Source organism: Ascaphus truei, chromosome 4, assembly GCF_040206685.1.
Source record: "Ascaphus truei isolate aAscTru1 chromosome 4, aAscTru1.hap1, whole genome shotgun sequence".
NCBI classification, from domain to species: Eukaryota; Metazoa; Chordata; class Amphibia; order Anura; family Ascaphidae; genus Ascaphus; species Ascaphus truei.
Window position 1 is genome coordinate 240,336,231 of NC_134486.1, and position 13,181 is coordinate 240,349,411.

Below are 13,181 nucleotides of genomic sequence, written 5' to 3' on the forward strand. Positions count from 1 at the left end.
TAGTGTGGTGTTAATGAGCTTAAAGCAGCTATAGAAAATCACCAAAACACCTCTAATACTGAAAGTGGGGTGATGGTGATATCTGCTGTACTCTAAATGTTTGTGCAGTACCCCTTACAGTCTAGGCACAATATATGCTAAGCTGCCACACAAAACTGCTTTGCACTCAGAAGTAATCACCCTTATCATAACAGGGTCAGATAGAGCGCAGTAGGTGGAGGCTAATGTATGAGCAACCTCCACAGTGTAGCATGGGTAACTGTAATAGTAGCGCTGACTGTATGGGTTAATGTAGGCACATAGACAGCTGAGAAGCTACTCAGCAAAATAACAATACAGGTACTTGCCTGCACCAACGGCTAGTACTGAGGTGGGGTACACAGGGGGTTAATAATGAAGTGAGGTCAGAGCCCCAGAATCACCCCATCCCCCCTCACTAGGAGTTAGAGCAATCGTGTCCACAGAGTGTAAAGTGGGGAGCCGGTCTAGCTGATGATCGCAGTGTCCCCTACATCAGCACTGATCCTGATTATATCAGTGCCGATGTGTTCGAGGACCTGCCTGTCTATCAGGTGAGTGGTGCAGAGACTTCTAGGAGCATGGAGGGTCCCGCAATAGTAATGTATAGCGCGATCCCTAGATGAAAGAACATGCACATCGGGGGAAGCCTAAATGCATTGACGCGGATCAATATCCAGAGGCTGTACTGTTTGAATAAACAAACTTCCCGCGTGTGCAGGGAGAAATTGCCAAAAGCAGGTCACCCTGTTTCTGGCCCCTCAGTAATTTGTGATACACCTATTACCAATGATTTTCCTCCTGTCTCAGACTGTTGCTTTTCCTGTCCTTGACTGCAAGTCTGTCTTCTTGGAACCTGTGACAGCAATTAGCTCCCCTTTTACTGCCCCTCAGGCTATCACTTCAGAGATCAGCTTATCTGCCCCTGATCCCTTACTATGCTCTGAGACTCCCCTTACTGCTTCTAAGGGTTCTCCAGCACTTCTTGTGTTAACCCTTGCCTCCACTCTAACTCCTGATGTAAAGCCTGGCTGCCTGCCCTCCGACTCCCCGGTAGTCTGTGAGATACCTATCACCTTTGCTAAAATTCCTGTTTTGCAAATGTCTCCCCTGTTAAGTCTGTGATACCTGAAATTTCATTAATTGATCCCAAGACCCTTGCCACAGAGTCTCCCATAGAGTCTGATGCCCCCACTAGGGATTCTCAGATACCCAATTCAGAAACAAGCGCAATCTCTTCTAATTCCTTAGAAATAAATGGTCTGGTCCTTGCTGTTTCACAAATTCCCACTCCGGAGACAAGAGCAATGTTCTCTGGTCTTATTACAGAGTTTAGTTCAGTTCCTGCCATTTCACAATCACCCACTTCAGAGACAAGCAAGATGTCCCTTGTTTCCATTGGAAAGTTTAGCCCAGTTTCTTTCACGGATCAGGCCACAGCCTCTGGGATGACTAAAAATGACTTAAAGCTCCTCAAGGCTGGGAATAGCCTTTTTCGTTCTAATCTTCCTATAACTCCACGTTTAGCCTTAAAGTCTGGGATGTCCACTCCTCAAATAATACTGTTTCACGCTGATTCGCCCACAGTATTCGGGGTATCCGCTACGGACTGCATGTCTGCTACCACGAACTCAGGGGTATCGCACTTGGAACTTTCGGTAATACTGTAAGGAAGCAGGAGTCACGCCGTGCACGGCGTGCTCCTTACTCACCCGCGGCTCTGTCTGGGTCTCCCGCGACTCGCAGGGACTCCTTCCCCATGGCGCCAAGCTCCGGTCCTCCTATGCGCGCGCGCGCACGTCCAGTCTCTTCTTCTGCCCTCGGTTCAGGGCGTGGGTCCGCGCACGCAGCTACAGACGCTGCCACCGGGAGGCGCGGCCACACAGGGGCGCACCAACCCTTTAAAGAGACAGTACCCTTTTGCAATGCCACAATACAATTCACCAATACTTCTAGGATTTATAGCTCCTCCTCCAGGAACTCATCTAGACCTATCCCTGTCTCAGCCTGGCCCATTCACACACCCCCGCCTTGCTACTCGGCTATTGGTTCCTCATATCTACATATACCCTCCAGATTCATTAACTCGTCGGCTGAGCATAGAACCAGTTGTTCTCATCACTCTCTGCCTCCCTAGTTCTGTTCCACAGATTTCCTCGTGTACCGGACCGGCTTCTGCTACGTCTTCCTGCACCTCTGGCATCCCGAACTCGGCATACGGCATCACGACTCTCCTGATCTCTGGCATTCGGATTCTGGCTTACGGTAAACGACAACGTCTCTCTCTCTAACCCTGGACTTGGCTACCGCACCCTCTACCATCCGTACCTCTCCTACCCCGATCCCGGAATCCCAGACCATTCTTCAATCAAGACGTGCCCTCGTGGCTGTGGGTGGCGTAATTACCTTTCCCACCTCAGCACCGCGGTCCCGTCTCGTTTGTGGTGAGCACATCCTGACATTATGCTCAGCCCACCAAAAATGGACCCCGCTGAGGTGGAGCGCACTATTAATGCCCATTCTGCACTTTTTACCAGACTAGAGACTTATCTGGAACAAACGGATAGGCGGACAGATACGTTGCAGCAAAGTGTTAACTCTCTTACGGTTCAAGTTCGAGCCCTCACTCGGCAACTTTCACCCGGAGCTTCCCCTGCACCTGCAACTCCCTTTCCAACCCCTCCGTTTGCACTGGAACCTCGTATTCCACCTCCCAAACACTATGGTGGAGACCCCCAAGGATGTAGGGGCTTCCTTAACCAATGCCTCATCCAATTTCGTCTCGCTCCCTCTCGTTTTGCCTCTTCCGTTTTCAGGGTCGGCTTTATCCTGTCTCTCCTCACCGACCAGGCCCTGGCATGGGCTTCTCCCATCTGGGAACAACAAGGGCCTCTCACCCAGGACATCGATCTCTTCGTCGAGGAGTTCCGAAGAGTTTTCGATACCCCGGCACGGAAGTTAACGGCAGCTTCGGCCCTTCATCATATAACCCAGGGAGATTGTACCGTCGCTGGGTATGCCGTGGAGTTCCGCACTCTTGCCGGTGAGACGGGTTGGAATAATGAAGCACTATCTTCTGCGTTTTGGCAGGGTCTGTCTGAGTCCCTGAAGGATGAGCTCGCTGCACGGGACCGTCCTACTGATTTAGAGGAGTTAATCGCCCTGGCGGTTCGAGTAGATCAGCGTCTACAGGAACGGAGATACGAACGGTCTCGTTACCGACAACGGGTGCCAAGAAACCTTGCTCCTTCCTTCATTTTCCCGTTACCTCCTTCCGAGAATATTCCGGAACCCATGCAGTTGGGGGGCAACAGGCTGTCTCCTGCCGAGAGACAACGTCGGCGTAATGCCGGTCTCTGCATGTACTGTGGCAACTCCAGTCACACGCTACCCCAGTGTCCTCACAAGCCGGGAAACGCCAACTCCCAATGAAATCCCGGAGAGTTTCGTTGGGAATTCTTATCCTTTCTCCTATTGTCAAGGACATACTCCCCACCAGGATAATGTTGCCTATTACACTGTCTGGAGAGGGGGTTCACGCTCAAGCGCGAGTGTTCATTGATTCTGGGTCCGCTGGTAACTTTATCGATGAGACTTTTGCTAGGCGAAACAATATTTCACTTGTCACCAAGAAGACGCCAATAGGTCTGGAAGCCATTGACGGTCGACCTCTACAACCGGCATTTATCACGCTACAGACGGTGTCTCTACAACTACAGTTCTTCGATCTCCATACGGAGTTCATTTCTCTCGATGTGATCCACTCTCCCTCTGCTGAGCTGATTATGGGTCTTCCTTGGCTCCAACTCCATAATCCTCGCATCGACTGGACGGATCGGGTACCCATCCAGTGGGCCACTTCGTGTGCCAAAACCTGTACCAGGATTTCCCAGAGGATTGGTGGGTTGTCTACTCTGCCAGAGAAGATCGACTCCTTACCTTCTGAGTACTGGGGATTCCGCGATGTGTTCGACAAGGCACGTTCCGAGATACTACCTCCGCACCGTTCTTTCGATTGTCCCATTGACCTACTTCCTGGAGCACCTCTTCCTAGAGGACGATCTTATCCGCTCTCTCTCCCAGAGACGAAAGCCATGAGTACCTACATCGCTGAGAATTTAGAAATGGGTTTCATCAGAAAATCTTCTTCCCCAGTTGGTGCAGGCTTCTTCTTCGTCAAAAAGAAAGACGGTTCTCTCCGTCCATGCATTGACTACCGGGGTTTGAATAACATCACACGCAAAAATCGCTATCCTCTGCCCTTGATTCCGGAACTATTTGATCGTCTCCAGGGAGCTAATATCTTTTCTAAGTTGGATCTAAGAGGAGCCTATAATTTAGTAAGGATACGAGAGGGGGACGAGTGGAAGACTGCTTTTAACACCCATGACGGCCACTACGAATACCTGGTGATGCCGTTCGGCCTGTGCAACGCACCAGCAGTTTTCCAGGATTTTGTCAACGAGATTTTTCGGGACATTCTTAACAAATTTCTTATTGTTTACCTAGATGACATCCTTATCTTTTCTCAATCCACTCAAGAGCACATCAAACACGTTCAACATGTGTTGTTACGCCTTCGGGAGAACCATCTCTTTGCGAAATTAGAGAAATGTCAGTTCCATCTCAAATCAGTGGCGTTTTTGGGTTACGTTATTTCTGATTCCGGTTTCAATATGGATCCAGAGAAACTTAAGGCGATTTTGGACTGGCCTCGCCCGAACACTCTCAAAGCTGTGCAACGCTTCCTGGGTTTTGCAAACTATTATCGACGTTTCATCCGCAATTTTTCCTCTACAGTATCTCCCATAACTGCTCTCACGAAGAAAGGTGCAGATCCTTCATCATGGTCTGAAACCGCCATACAGGCATTTGATCTGCTGAAAAGGGCTTTTGTCTCTGCGCCCATCCTCACACACCCGGATCCTAAACTTCCATTTACCTTGGAGGTAGATGCTTCTGACATCGGGGCTGGGGCTGTTTTATCCCAAAGGACATCTCCTTTAGCCAGACTGCACCCATGCGTCTTCTTTTCGAAGAAATTTTCATCCGCAGAACAGAACTACGATGTCGGGAACCGGGAACTTTTAGCGATCAAATTAGCAATAGAGGAGTGGAGACATTTCTTAGAAGGTACAGAGACACCCATAACCATTCTTATAGACCATAAGAACCTTCTCTACCTAGAAGGGGCACGTCGTTTGAACTCTCGGCAAGCCCGCTGGGCATTATTTTTTTCACGATTCAATTTCCTCATCTCCTTCATTCCTGGCTCCAAGAACCTTAAAGCTGACGCCCTCTCTCGACAGTTCCTTGCAGAGGACAAATCTGAAGAACAGCTAGAGATTATCATTCCTTCCAGATGTTTCCTGTCCGCCAATTCCTTTGATATTATGGGCAAGATTCAATCCGAGCAATCTCAGATTCCTATAGGGCTCAAAGTTCCAGAGGGAAGACTCTACACGGCAGTCCAACACCGCAAAAAGGTTTTAGAATGGTGTCATTCTTCTAAATCTGCAGGACATCCGGGGATACGGAAGACCAACGATCTCGTTCAACGCACCTTCTGGTGGCCAGAGAGAGCTAAGGATGTAGAGGAGTTTGTCAAAGCGTGTGGTACTTGTGCTCGCAACAAGGTACCTCGGGTCAAACCAGCAGGCCTTCTTCTTCCTTTACCCATTCCAGACCGTCCCTGGAACCATATTTCTATGGACTTCATTGTGGAGCTTCCAGATTCCAAGGGAAAGGATACGATTCTTGTGGTCATTTATCGTTTTTCCAAACAGACGCATCTTGTGCCTTTGAGGGGTCTTCCGAATTCCTCCCGCCTTGCGGATGTCTTCATTCAGGAGATTTTTCGTCTTCACGGGGTGCCAGCTACTATTGTTTCGGACCGTGGATCTCAATTTGTATCAAGATTTTGGTGTGCCTTTTCCCGAAAATTGGGGATTTCACTTCAATTCTCTTCAGGATACCACCCACAGACCAATGGGCAGACGGAGAGGGCCAACCAAAACCTGGAACAGTATCTTCGATGTTTTATAACCGATACGCAGCAGGATTGGGTGGATTTGCTTCCTTGGGCCGAGTTTGCTCTTAACTCTCTTCGCAATGATTCCACTCAAGAATCTCCATTTTTTATTAACTGTGGCTTTCATCCTTCTCGTTTACCCTTTTCTTCCCTATCCTCAGGAGTACCAGCGGTGGACAAACGCATCTCCCGGCTGAAAGACTTATGGACAAGGATTCAGGAGAATTTAAAGGTAGCTAAAGGGAGACAGAAACTCCAGGCAGATCGCCTTCGACGTCAAGTACCGGAGTTTGTTCCAGGAGACAAGGTGTGGCTTTCTTCCAGGAATATCCGACTAAAGGTTCCTACCATGAAGCTTGCTCCCAAGTTCCTCGGTCCCTTCACCGTAGTTAGGAGGGTTAATCCTGTGGCTTACCAGCTACGCCTTCCACCTTCGATGAAAATACCTTCGGTCTTCCATGTATCCTTACTTAAACCAGTATTTCAGAGTCCTCGCTTTTCCAAGAATACTTCTCCTCCACTTCCTCTTACGATTCACAGTCAACAGGAGTACGAGGTCCAGTTTATCTTGGATTCCAGGATCTCCAGAGGAGGAGTACAATACCTGGTTCACTGGAAGGGGTTCGGACCTGAGGAACGTTCATGGATTCCCCATCGGGATCTTCACGCACCTCGCCTTCTTCAGGCTTTCCATCATAGGAATCCCTCCAAGCCTTGTCATGGACGCCCGGAGGTCGCCCCTGAAGGGGGGGGTACTGTAAGGAAGCAGGAGTCACGCCGTGCACGGCGTGCTCCTTACTCACCCGCGGCTCTGTCTGGGTCTCCCGCGACTCGCAGGGACTCCTTCCCCATGGCGCCAAGCTCCGGTCCTCCTATGCGCGCGCGCGCACGTCCAGTCTCTTCTTCTGCCCTCGGTTCAGGGCGTGGGTCCGCGCACGCAGCTACAGACGCTGCCACCGGGAGGCGCGGCCACACAGGGGCGCACCAACCCTTTAAAGAGACAGTACCCTTTTGCAATGCCACAATACAATTCACCAATACTTCTAGGATTTATAGCTCCTCCTCCAGGAACTCATCTAGACCTATCCCTGTCTCAGCCTGGCCCATTCACACACCCCCGCCTTGCTACTCGGCTATTGGTTCCTCATATCTACATATACCCTCCAGATTCATTAACTCGTCGGCTGAGCATAGAACCAGTTGTTCTCATCACTCTCTGCCTCCCTAGTTCTGTTCCACAGATTTCCTCGTGTACCGGACCGGCTTCTGCTACGTCTTCCTGCACCTCTGGCATCCCGAACTCGGCATACGGCATCACGACTCTCCTGATCTCTGGCATTCGGATTCTGGCTTACGGTAAACGACAACGTCTCTCTCTCTAACCCTGGACTTGGCTACCGCACCCTCTACCATCCATACCTCTCCTACCCCGATCCCGGAATCCCAGACCATTCTTCAATCAAGACGTGCCCTCGTGGCTGTGGGTGGCGTAATTACCTTTCCCACCTCAGCACCGCGGTCCCGTCTCGTTTGTGGTGAGCACATCCTGACAAATACCCGCTGCGTCCTTTTTCCCCGAAAAGTCCTGTGTTCAAGATGGAGTTGTATTTCACTGTGTTTTCCACAATTATTGGGGTACATACTATTGACTGTCCAACTCTGTCGCAAAACTAGGGGTACCACTCAGGAAGGTTTCTGTAGCTACCGATGCAAAGGACCCTGTGTTTAAAACGGTCATATTCCGCATTGCTTCTCCCACAGTATCATGCGAGACCTTAGTACCTGGGACCTCCTCTCCTAAGTCAAGTTCATGTTCTCCGTTTTCTTTTTCTCTGTTGGAGGTACCCAGCTTTAACCCCAAAACTTCTATTCCTAAGGCTGTTGCACCGCTTACCCGGTGTAAGACCCAGAGGAACACCTCTCCCAAAGAGGGTTCCTCCCAGGACACAACTCACCCGGCGCTCCCCAGCTCCTGCTCCACAGGATGTCCGCCGTGAGCGGGCTTCTCCTTCCAATTCCCTGGTCCCCGCGGCCGCCACTAGACATGCGCATGTGCGCGCACGTTCACGTACTTTTCTGTCCTCCCGCGAGAGGGACTCCCGGCCCCAGCTCAGGCCGCGCGCACCTCCCCCGCGCGGGGCACACACCTGATGCGCGTGCACTGCTCACAAGCCGCGCGTCAAGCAAATCAGCTGTGGCATTTCTCCTATCTACCCCTGTCCCCCATGGGGCCGCTCCTCCGTCCCTCCCCCTCTTCCCATTAGGCTCTCTCCTTACTTATACCCTGCTCAGCCATTCCTTCTTTGGCTGAGCATAGCTTTGTGTGACCTGCGTTACCCATGGTCGTGCCTGCCTTAGTGCTTGTTGTTTCTGTGTCTTCTAGTGCTCTCCTGTGTACCGAACCGGCTTGACTGTGGACCCGCTCTGGATTTCGACCCCTGGCTTGCCCTTTGACCTCCCGAACTCTCCAACCCACCACTTTGGCTTACGGACTCCTACCTACCTCCCGGCTCAATACCCAAGGCTCTCGGCACCGACTATTCTACTGGAACTTCCCTATTATCCGGCGAGTACTTGAACTTTTATCATTTCTCTCGTGCAGTGCCGGACGCCAACTTCCACCTTCCAGGCGTGTCCCCGCAGCTGTGGGTGCAAGTACTACCTTTTTTGCCTCAGTTCCGGGGTCCCTCCTTGTCCGTGGTGAGCGCAGCGTGACATTATGCTCAGCCCCACGGACATGGACCCCGGAGAGGATGATCAACCCACTGCCATGGATCGACTCCTTCAGGTAGAGGCGCAACTCAACTCCATGTCTCAGGAACTCTCAAGAATCTCTTTGTTGCAGCATTCCCCAGGCTTCTCTGCTATGGCAGCCGCGGCACTGTGTTCCCTGGATCTCCCCACAGTCTCGGACCCTCGCCTTCCGGCCCCTAACCGTTATGCAGGGGATCCCCACGAGTGCAGAGGATTCATCAATCAGTGTGAGATCCAATTCGAGCTGTCCCCATCGCACTTTCCTACTGCACGCTCCAGGGTGGCCTACATCGTCTCTCTATTGACCGGAAATGCCCTGGCCTGGGCATCCCCTATCTGGGAACGGAGAGCCAACATGACGCACGATTATCCCCGCTTCCTTAGGGAATTCAAGCAAGTATTTGATACGCCTGGCCGCAAGATCACGGCAGATTCCTCTTTGTTCCATCTCTCCCAAGGTACTCATCCCGTCGCCAAGTATGCCCTGGAGTTCCGGACCATTGCGGCTGAGACCTCTTAGAATAACGACTCCCTCTCCGCAACCTTCTGGCAGGGACTTTCCGAATCAATCAAGGACCAGCTGGCGACTCTGGAGAGACCCACCAGATTGGAGGATCTCATCGCGGTCTGTATCCGCGTGGACCAGCGCCTTCGGGAGAGAAGACTTGAACGTGCGCTCCCTCGTGCCGCCTCTCCCCGGTCTACCAGCCGCAGTCTTGTTCCTTATGTCCCCCAACCTATAGATGAGCCTGAACCTATGCAGCTCGGAGGTCATCGGCTATCCGCCGATGAGAGACAGCGCCGATGAGATCGTGGACTCTGTCACTATTCTGGAAGCCAGAGGGTCACGTGTAAGATGACTTAGCTCAGATAGTGTCAACTCGGCCCTCTTTTCCAAGCACGACAAGGTCTGTTTCTTTTCTTACTTTATTTTGGAGAAAGCAGGGAAAAACAGTCTCTTGTGTAGAGGTGTAGGTCTAAATATCTCTGTGTGTGCTTAGTAGTAAAGGGAGGTGAAAAGATAATCCTGCAGCACCATTACAGGGGTTACAGCAAGGTACTCACTCGTCTAGTGGTGTGGTGGAAAGGAAATGGCAATGTATGCTTGGTAGTAAGATAATCTGGGGACAGACCATCTGTGGGCAGAGCAGAGGGGGAGAAAGCAGACTAGCCCATTTGAGAGAAAGGCTGGGGTTGCTATGGCAACTCACAGGAGTATCTGGGGGAGCTACAACATGTAGCAATAATGTTGCATTTCTAATACAGCAAGCTGCTGAGAGAGGGGAAATGGCACTGTATTCATCACACAAGCACTCTGTTTGTGTGCAGAACCAAACACATACAGCTGGCACTAATAAGCTGGCAAGCAGGGCTGCAAGGAAAGGGGGGGTGAAACAGAAGTGCAGACAGGGGTATTCCTGTTCCATGACAGTCACTACTGCGGCCATCCCGGTCATCAGCTGGCGAGCTGTCCCCTGCGACCGGGAAACGCCAAAACCCAATGAGGTATAAGGGGGTCTCGTTGGGTACAATTTCTTCCCCTTCCCCTTCTCCGAAGAAACTTCCTTCCCAGATAATACTGCCCATCTCTCTTGCCTGGAATAACTCCCAGATTCCCGCCTCCGCATTCATAGATTCCGGGTCTCAAGGAAAATTCATTGATCAGGATTTCGCCAGCAGAAATAATATTCCTTTCCAATCCAAGGCTGTGCCCGTCGGCTTGGAGGCCATAGACGGACGTCCACTCCAACCAGCTTATATTTCCCTGGAGACTTGCTCTCTATCTCTCTCTACAGAGAACGGTCACCAAGAAAGAATTACTCTGGACGTGATCCACACTCCATCAGTGGAAGTGATTCTAGGGCTCCCATGGTTGCAATTACACAACCCACACCTGGATTGGACCAACAAGGAACCCATACGATGGAGCCCCCAGTGCCTCAAAACTTGCTTTCCTCCCAAACAGTTGATAGCCGAAGTGGAACTACCCGCGGAGTACAAAACTTCCCTCCCAGCGGTCTACTGGGACCTTGCAGATGTTTTCGACAAGGTACGTTCTGAGGTGTTGCCTCCCCAAAGAGCCTTTGACTGCCCTATTGACCTTCTTCCCGGTGCCACGCTTCCCAAAAGCCGTTCCTACCCTCTTTCCATGCCCGAAACCAAGCCATGTCCGAGTATATCCAAGATAATTTGAAGAAGGGGTTCATCCGGAATTCGTCATCTCCAGCTGGAGCCGGATTTTTCTTTGTAAAAAAAAAGAATGGCTCTCTTCACCCTTGTATTGATTACAGAGGTCTCAATAAGATTATGGTCAAGAACCGTTACCCCCTGCCACTCATTTCCGAGCTCTTTGACCGCCTACAGGGGGCAACAATTTTTTCCAAACTTTATCTCCGCGGAGCCTATAATCTTGTCCGCATCCGCCAGGGTGACGAGTGGAAGACCGCCTTCAATACCCGGGATGGGCACTATGAATACCTAGTCATGCCCTTCGGCCTGTGCAATGCCCCGGCGGTCTTCCAGGAGTTTGTCAATGAGATCTTCCGCGATCTCCTCAACACCTTCGTCATCGTGTACCTTGGTGATATCCTCATTTTTTCCAAATCCCTCCCTGACCACATTCAGCATACCAAATTAGTTCTGTCCCGCCTGCAAGAGAACCCTTTGTACGCCAAGCTGGAGAAATGTTATTTTCATTTATCTTCCATTCCCTTTCTAGGATACATCATTTCTAGCACTGGTTTCTCTATGGACCCTACCAAGCTCAAAGCTGTCTTAGAATGGCCGCAACCCACTTCCCTGAAAGACATACAGCGGATCTTAGGATTTGCAAACTATTACCGTAAATTTATCAAGAACTTTTCATCTACCGTGGCCCCCATCACTGCCCTGACTAAGAAGGGAGCTAACACAGCAGCCTGGTCTCTCGCTGCCCTCCAAGCTTTCGACTTCCTCAAGAAGTCTTCCGCCCCAATCTTGCGTCATCCAGACCCCAGGCTTCCCTTTATCCTGGAGGTAGACGCATCTGATATCGGTGCAGGCGCCATCCTCTCACAAAGACAGTCCCCACAGGCCAAACTTCACCCCTGCGGGTTCTTTTAAAAAAAAAATCTTCGGCAGAACGGAACTACGACGTCGAAAATAGAGAACTCCTGGCTATTAAACTCGCCCTTCAGGAATGGAGACATCTTCTGGAGGGAACGGAGACCCCCATTTCAATCCTCACGGACCATAAAAACTTATTATATATTGAGAGTACACGTCGTCTCGGAGCACGTCAGGCTCGATGGTCCCTTTTCTTTTTGAGATTCAATTATCTCATATCCTATATCCCCAGCTCAAAAAAACAAAAGGCAGACGCACTCTCACGATAATTCCTGTTCGAGGACAACTCTGAGGATACCGCCGAGACAATCTTACCCCCCAAATATATAATCTCGGCCAACTCTTTCGATATCCTGGACCAGGTCATGGCAACACAGTCTAATCTCCCGAGAAGCCTTAAGGTGCCAGTCGGCCGTCTTTATGCAGCTCCACGCTTCCTGAAGAAGATTCTTGAGTGGGGTCATTCTTCTAAGTCAGCTGGTCACCCAGGTATTAGTAGAACCTCTGACCTCATTAGCCGCACCTTCTGGTGGCCTACCATGTCGGAAGGTATTTCTGAATTTGTGAAAACCTGTCCACAGGTCAAGATCATTCATAAAAAGCCTCACGGTCTCCTACGACCCCTGCCCATACCAGAACGCCCTTGGAGTCACCTGTCCATGGACTTTATTGTAGAACTTCCGCTCTCTAAGGGGATGAATACCATTTTAGTAGTCGTGGACCGGTTCTCCAAGCAGGCCCATTTTGTGCCTCCCAAAGGGCTCCCCAATTCAACCACCATGGCAGACATTTTTATTAGGGAAATATTCCGCATCCACGGAGTTCCTCTTTCCATCGTATCCGATTGTGGTACACAATTCATCTCCAAATTTTGGCGGGCCTTCGCTCGTAGGATGGATATCACCCTCCATTTTTCATCTGGATATCATCCCCAGACTAATGGGCAAACCGAGAGAACGAACCAGACATTGGAGCAATACCTCCGGTGCTTCGTCGCAGACAGTCAGGACGATTGGGTGGATTTGCTCCCATGGGCAGAGTTCTCCCATAACTCTTTAAGGAACAGCTCCACACTTAAATCCCCTTTTTTCATTAATTATGGTTTCCACCCGGTCCAGCTCCCCATCACTTCAGTTCCTTCCGGAGTCCTAGCGGCGGATGACCGAATCAAGTATCTGCAGGAATCCTGGAAAAAGATCCAAGAAGCTCTGGGAAGGGCAACCCGCAGGCAAAAAGCACAGGCAGGTCTCCACCGTCGACAGGCACCAGTCTT